Raw genomic sequence first — 8,334 nt, forward strand, 5'->3', positions numbered from 1 at the left:
CATTATGAATATTCAAAGTCATCTACCAGGTCTCCACTTAACTAACGTGTAAGGAATGTAGATTTATAAAAAACCTAACCTAACCTAACCTCACTTCTGTTTTGTTATGAATTTCTCTTGTCATTTTTAATTCATTCTTCTTTGTGCTGACTAATAAACCTGCATCCCTCCTGAGCTAAAGAGACCAGAACTGTAGAGCTTATTCTTGAGTGAGTGAGTGAGTGAGTGAGTGAGTGAGTGAGTGAGTGAGTGAGTGTGAGTGCTTTATTGACTGCTAGATTAGGGTGTGTGTGTGTATGTGTGTGTGTTTAACTGCATATTCGTGGATAGAAATGAGTTGAAATGGTTTTATATTTTTAGTTTACTTGTGTTATCGATTTACTTTATTCGCTCATTCATGTATTCGTGTGTGATCAAGGCCAAATATGACTTTAACTTTAATCCCTTCACTACCTGGACACTGGTTACCATTTAGCGATTTCACACAGCTTCAGAAACACATGTTGGGATTAGAATAGTGAAGACTGGCCATTAATCTTCTGACCTCCGTGGACCCTTCCTAGTGCAAACAAAACCGTCTTATCACACACAAAAATAAAGGTAAAAAATGCATCTCAGTATTGAAGGGGGTTGATATTCGGGACTTTTACCTTTAGCACTAATAGAAATCGACTCTGGTACCTGATTTACTTTGTTTGGCCTCTCTGCATTGTGTTCCCAGGCGCAGATCAGAGCTAACTGTGACTCGTAAATATTTTCATCTCCAAAACTCACTAGAAATTAGAGAAACAATGGATAAAGGTCAGAAATAAAGCAAAGAGGGTGTTAGAGAGAGAGAGAGAGAGAGAGAGAGAGAGAGAGAGAGAGAGAGAGAGAGAGAACACTCAAAACGTAACCTTACTGATGATGATGATAATATTGAGATTAGTGGAGCAAAGGGGGCTTCGGAGAGAGAGAGAGAGAGAGAGAGAGAGAGAGAGAGAGAGAGAGAGAGAGAAAGGGTCCGCCAGTGCCGCCTCTCTCATTCCTGCCTCGTCCGTGCCGTCAGGAGGCCGCACCGCTCTCACTCTCACTCTCCCTCACTCTCCCTCGTCGGTGCTTCTGCCGCCCGTTCGTTCCAGCACCAGTGTTCAGTGTGTGTGTGTGTGTGTGTGTGTGTGTGTGTGTGTGTGTGTGTGTGTGTTTATGTGTATTACTGCTACTACTACTACTGTTGTTACTGCTACTGCTATTACTACTACTACTGTGAGTTTGTGTGTACTACTATTAACACTACTACCACTACTACTACTACTACTACTACTACTACTACTACTACTACTACTACTACTACTACCGTTGCTGCTGCTGCTGTTACTACTGCTACTGTTACTTCTATTACTGCTACTGCTGCTGTGAGTTTGTGTATACTACTATTACTACTACTGCTACTACTACTACTACTACTACTACTACTACTACTACTACTACTACTACTACTACTACTACTACTACTACTACTACTATTACTACTACTATTACTACTACTACTAATACTGCCGCTGCTGCTGCTGTGAGTGTGTCTGTGTACTGCATTGCTATTTCTATTTCTGCTATTGCTACTACTACTATTACTACTACTATTACTACTACTGCTGCTGCTGCTGCTGGTGTTGTGTGTGTGTGTGTGTGTGTGTGTGTGTGTGTGTGTGTGAGTGTTGTTGTTGTTGTTGTTGTTGTTGTTCTGTTTATGTTTATATCTTTTCATGTATAACTTTTTTGTGTGTGTGTTTTATGTATTTTTCTGTATTATTTCCATCCAGTTTTTGTTTTCATTTCTTTTTTTTTTTGTAACCTACAGAATTTCTGGTATTATTTCGTTTTTCCGTGAGCGAAACCTAAAGAAAATCTGTGAAATGCACCGTTCATTCTCTTTACACTCCGTTTCACACACGCACTTCCACTGTACCGTTATCCAGCCAAGTGTACCGTGGAAAAATCAGTGTACCGTACCTAATTACACCGTTCGTACCATCCGCATCACCTTCAAGACTAAAACTGTACCGTAATGTCAGTATTTGCACCGTTATTCTTTGTGTACCGTTAATGCAGCTGTAGGAAAGCATAACTTGTACCACTGCACCGTCTTCTGTACAGTGCACCATACTACTGAGTGTACCGTGGTTAGTGAGTGTGTTTTGGTATATCGGTTCATTGTACCGTTTTCCTAATTAACGTCCAGGTGTGTTTGTTCATGTGGCTTATTACTCCAAAATGGAATGAGCACCTTTTTTTTTATTATTTTTTTTATCTATTCATTTATCTATTTATTTGTTCATTTTTAGTTTTATTTATTTATTTTTTCTCAGATAATGTTCACTAGATAATGTGCAGGTGATGGTAATCTTGAAGTAACATTGAGGTCACAAACACTAATTAACATTCAGGTAAGCATTCTGTTGTTAAAAAAAAAAAAAAACAGGTAATACATTAACTAACATTCAGGTAAAAACATTAATTAACATCCAGGTAACAAACACAAACACAAACTAACACTCACACATCAAACATAACTTTCATTAATTAACATTCAGATTATAAACATTCAGGAACCAACATTCAAACATCAAAAACATCAATCAACATTCACGTAACAAACACTCAGGTAACATCTAAACATCCTTAACATCTTCATCACTAGGACGCATTTTTACCTTGAGATTTCTGTACGATTAGATGATTTTATTGACACTAGGAAGGATTTATGGAGGTCAGAAGATTAATGGGCAGAATCTTCACTGTTCTAATCCCCTACATGAGTATCTGAAGCTTTATAAAATCACCATATAGTAAAAGGAGTGAATAGGAAAACGTGTCATACTACTGAAAGGGTTAATACTTGCTAATCTACATCCAAATTGCACCAGAGAACAAGTACCACTTAGGTTAGGGTACGTACCTTGCTTTATGACCCATACCTCACCGTACCTTTCGCTAATTAACACAGGTGCACCGTGGGAGGTATTTACAGGTACCGCCATGTACCGCTCACGTCATAAAGGGATATTGTTGTGTTAATTTTCCTTTTTTAATTGAAGTCCATGTCATTTAATTGTTGAGCTTGTATTGGTTTAGTAACACCGCCATTGTGTGTGTGTGTGTGTGTGTGTGTGTGTGTGTGTGTGTGTGTGTGTGTGGCTCCGAGCTATTGCAGTCGGTCATGCTGGAAGAGAGAGAGAGAGATAAAAAAAAAAAAAACTTATTGATCTGAAGCTGGAAACCGATATATTCCAGGGCATTACACTTTTACAGCTCAGAGAGAGAGAGAGAGAGAGAGAGAGAGAGAGAGAGAGTTGACCAGTCAGTCATAATAATTTTTCCTTTTTCCCTTACATTACCACGGACTAGCAGAGAGAGAGAGAGAGAGAGAGAGAGAGAGAGAGAGAGAGAGCGAGAGCGAGAGCAAGAGAGAGAACGAAAGCCAGTCACCAAACAAACCTATTCACACAGACAGAGACAAAGGGAGACAGAGAACCGCCGAGAGAGAGAGAGAGAGAGAGAGAGAGAGAGAGAGAGAGAGAGCCAATCAGCCTTAACCTCAAACACTACCACCACCTCCGTTCCACAAATAGGGAGTGGCAAGGGAGTTGGTGCTGGAGGGGTGTAGTGATGGCAGGGACGGCGGGGCGTGGGCAGGGAGGAAGAAGGGGGTTGAAGGGGGGAGGGAGCGAATCCATTTATACCTGTGGCAATACCTGAGGTTGTATTAATTTGCAGGTGTATACTTGGTGATTCAGGTGTGTGTGTGTGTGTGTGTGTGTGTGTGTGTGTGTGTGTGTGTGTGTGTGTGTGTGTGTGTTGTTTTGAATGAGCAGGAACCGAATGGGAATAAGTAGGAATAAGTAGGAATGAGTGAGAAGGAGAGAGGAATGAGAAAAGGAAGAAGGAGTGAGTTGTCTTAGGAATGGATTAGGAATGAGAAGGAATGGAATGGGATACGGGGAAAATAGGGAAGAGGGAACAGGAATGGAGAGGGAATGAACAGGAATGGAGGAGAAAAATAGTAGGAATGGGGTAGAAATTAATAGGAATGAAATAAGAATGAATAGAGATGGAGTGGGAATGGAGAAGGAATGAAATGGGAATCTCTTTTTAATTTTTTTCGTTTTTTTTCGTTTTTCGTTTTTTTCGTTTTTTTCTCGATTTTTTTTCGTTTTTTTCGTTTTTTTCTCGATTTTGTTTTGTTTTGTCTCGTTTTCTGTTATTTTCTTTTATCGTGTTCGTGTTTTTTTCTTTATTTTCTTATCTTTTCATTTTTTTTCTTTTACTTTCACGTTTTTTACTTTTCCCTTTCTTGGTTTTCTATTTTTTTCTTTGATATTATTCTTGTTTTCTTTTCTTTTTTCCTTTTTTTCCTATTTTCTTTTCCTTCTTTTCATTTTTATTCTTTTACTTACAAATTTTCTTTTTCTTTTTTTTTTTTCTCTTATTCTTCTTTGCTTTCTATTCTATTTTCTTCTTATTCTATTTTCGTGATTAATTTTCCTCTTCTGTTCTCTATTTCTTGTTTATTTTTTTTGTTTCTCTTCGTCTCTTTCTCTCTGCGTTATTAGTTTTCCCTTTTGTTTTCTTCTTTTTACCCTTCCATCTTTATTCTCCTCCTCCACTTTCTCCCTCTTTCGTTCAGTAAAAGTGCGATTCTTTCTCTTGTTTGCAAATGGATGTATATAGTTTTAAGCTTTCTTCTTCTTCTTCTTCTTCTTCTTCTTCTTCTTCTTCTTCTTCTTCTTCTTTCCTTCCCTCTTTTCCTTGTTCTTGGTTTACTTTTTTCTTCTTCTTCTTTCCTTCTTCTTCTTCTTCTTCTTCTTCTTCTTCTTCTTCTTTCCTCCCCTCTTCTTCTTCTTTCCTTCCCTCTTTTTCTTTCCCTTAAATTCAAGAGGATCAATTTTTCCTTCCTTCCTCTTCCTCTCCTCCTCCTCTTCTTCCTCCTCCTCCTCTTCCTCCTCCTCCTGATCTTCCTCTTCTTCTTCCTAAGTAGCTGAATTTTTGTGGATTTCTATCTCTTCACCTTCTTCATTCTTCCTTTTTATGAGAGGAAGTTTGTGGATTGAAGTGGATTTTCCTGCTCTTCTTCCTCCTCTTCTTCCTTCTCTTCTTCCTCCTCTTCCTTCTTTTCCTCCTCCTTTCCTTCTCTTCCTTTTCTTCTTCATGTTTTGTATCGGAGAAATTCAAGTGGTTCTGTTTTTCTCTCTCTTTCTCTCTTTCGTATTTTAGAAGAGAGAGAGAGAGAGAGAGAGAGAGATTTGTGGATAAATGTGGATATCTCATTTCCTCCTCCTCCTCGCCCTCCTCCTCATTCTTCTTCTCCTCCTCCTCCTCCTCCTCCTCGTCTCCTCCTTTAGTAAATTTATTCTTCCTTTCGTTCTTCCTTTGTTTTCTTTTGTCTTCCTCTTGGTGGTAGCAGAATAAGAAATGTCAGGGTGGCTGTAAGTGGATGTGTGTGCATTTTTTTCCCTCTCTCTCTCTCTCTCTGTACTTCCTCCTGTTCTCTATTTCCCTTCTATTTTATTATTTTATTGTCTCGGCTCACTTTCCCTTCCTTTCTCTTCCTCTGAGTCGCTACAAGAAACACTAAGGACATTTTTGGATCAGTATTGTTACAACTCGGCAGTGTGGAGTGCGTGTGTGGCGGGAGTGGAGGGAGTGGAGCGTGAGGGAACAAATGGTGGAGCATGCATGGGTAGATTCGAAAGGCAAAGCGAGGGATTATGTGAAGTGTAACTGGTGAAGGTGAAGTAACGCTCTTGTTGATCTTGGTGCACAGGGAGGCACAGTGGAGGTGGCCGTGAGTGGGAGAGACAGTGAATGGTGGGGCTCTTGATAACACACAGGCCGAGAAGGCACAGCTGGAAAATAGAAAAGAAAAGAAGTAAATGAATGTGATTTTTTTAACTTTATACTAAGTGAAAGTAATGATTTTGACGAATAAATAGAAAAAAACAGGAAATACTCGTAAATATATTTTTTTATTAAATAATGAGTGAAAGTAACGATTTCGACTTGACTTTATAATGATTTTAACGAATAAATAGAAAAAAAAAGGAAATAAGTTTGTATTTTTACTTAATATTGAATGAAAGTAACGATTTCGACTTGAATGAGCAGAAAGGACAGGGAAATAAAGATTGTTTTGATTTCATATTGAGTGAAAGTAATGATTTTGACTTGAATAAATAGAGCAAATGTAAAATAAGTGTTTTTTTCTTAATGTTGAGTTAAAGTAATGATTTCGACTTGAATGAATAGAAAGAAAAGGAAAATAAAGATTGTATTTAGTCGATATTGAATGCAAGTAACATGATTTTGAATTGACTGACACACAAACCAAGAATACTCGCGGGAAAAATAGAAGGAAAGAAATATAAAAAAGGTGATTTCACTCCATACTGAATGAAAGAGACATGGTTATGACTTGAATGAGCAGCGCTGGTGATGCGAGGCTCTTGATAACACCCACGCCAAAACTACACGCCACAAAATAGCAAGAAATGAAAAGGAAAATACAAATCTCGAGTATTATATGGAAGTAACATAATTTTGACTTGATTCAGTAGTGGTGGTGATAAACAGAAGTGATAAAGCCAGTGGTGAGGCTTTTGAAAACACACTCACCAACTCTGCACACTTAGAATAGACAAAGAAAAATAAGAAAGGTATTTTTGACCCTGAATAAAAGTGACATGACTGACAGATTTTGACCATCGACTAGGAAAGCAGTGATGGTGAGGAAGTGAATAATGAGGTTCTTGAGAAACACACACGCCAAGACTACACATTTTAAAATAGACAACGAAAATTAAGAAAGCTAGTTTTGACCCTGAATAAAAGTGACATGACTGACAGATATTGACCATCGATTCAGCATTGGTGATGATGAAGTCAATAGAGAGGCTCCTAAAACACACACGCTAAGACTGCACACCTTAAGATAGACAAAGAAAATGACGAAAGCTAGTGACCCTGAATAAAGGTGACATGACTGACACAGATTTCGACCTTCGACTAAACATTGGTAGTGAAGTGAATGGTGAGGCTCTTGAAAAACACACACGCTAAACTACACACCTTAAAATAGACAAAGTGACAGATTTTTTTAAATTTTTTTATACCATGTGGGCTTTTCACGGGAATTTCTGGGCTAAAGGGGATACTTTTCTGGTGTACCTCCTATCTGAAAGCCCACCCGCTAGGAAACCGTTGCCCCAGGTGAGGAAGCCCAACCTACACTCGGACCGTGGACAGGATTCGAACCCGTGCGCTTGGAGACCCCTCGGACCCCAAAGCATGCATGGTTCCACTGCACCACGTTTTGACCATCGACTAAGCATTGATAGTGAAATGAATGGTGAGACTCTTGAAAAACACACACGCTAAGACTACACACCTTAAGATAGACAAGGGTAATAAAAAAAAGCTAGTTTTGACTGAACAAAATTGACACAACTGACTGATTTTAACCATCGATTGAGCAGTGATGGTGATACGGTGAACAGAAAGGCACATGAAAACACACATATCAAAACTGCACACCTTAAAAACAGACCAAAAAAAAAAAAAAAAAATGAAAGTTAGTGACTGAATAAATGTGACAGATTTTGACAGATTTTGACGATCGACCAAGCAGTGATAGTGATGAAGTGAATAGAAAGGCTTTTGAAAACACGAACGTCAAAACTACACACCTTGAAACAGACAAGGAAATTAAAGAAAGTCAAACTGCGCACCTTAAAAATAGACAAAGAAAATGAAAAAAAAGCTAGTGACTGAATAAAAATGAAAGATAATTTTAACAGATCTTGACCTTGATGAACTGAAAAGACTCGAGCGAAACCAACACCCCGGAAAATAGAAAACACATGGAAAAAAGCAACACAACCTTACCTCGCTGTATTGAATGAGCAGCAGTGGTGAAAGTGAGAAGCAAATGTAATGACCGTAACGGGGAAACAGTGAATCTTAAGCCCCTCGATAACACTTAAGGAAACGAAAACTACGCTCTGGAAAATAGAAAGCCAGAAAGGAAAATAAGAAAGGTAATTTTGACTCTCTTTTGACCACTGGGTGAGAGGCGGTGGTGATAAAAGTGAGTGTTAGTCTTGATAACGCTGGAGGAGGCGATGTAAATACCCAGGGAATTGGAAAGGCGAGAGAATTAAAAGGGTGAGTTTGTGGTTATATTGTGTGAAAAAGACATGATTGACAGTAATGAATGAACAGCACTTCTGATCTTAAAGTGAGTGTTAGTCTTGATAACATTGAAGGAGATAAAAATACACAAGGAAATAGAAAGGAAAG

General features: G+C 38.6%; 1 pseudogene; it reads left to right on the top strand.

Moving 5' to 3' along the window:
• The first annotated feature begins 5,630 nt into the window (after positions 1 to 5,630).
• LOC123517820 overlaps positions 5,631 to 8,334 on the top strand; it is a 141,727-nt pseudogene continuing 139,023 nt past the window's right edge.

Source organism: Portunus trituberculatus, chromosome 6 (genome assembly GCF_017591435.1).
Source record: "Portunus trituberculatus isolate SZX2019 chromosome 6, ASM1759143v1, whole genome shotgun sequence".
NCBI classification, from domain to species: Eukaryota; Metazoa; Arthropoda; class Malacostraca; order Decapoda; family Portunidae; genus Portunus; species Portunus trituberculatus.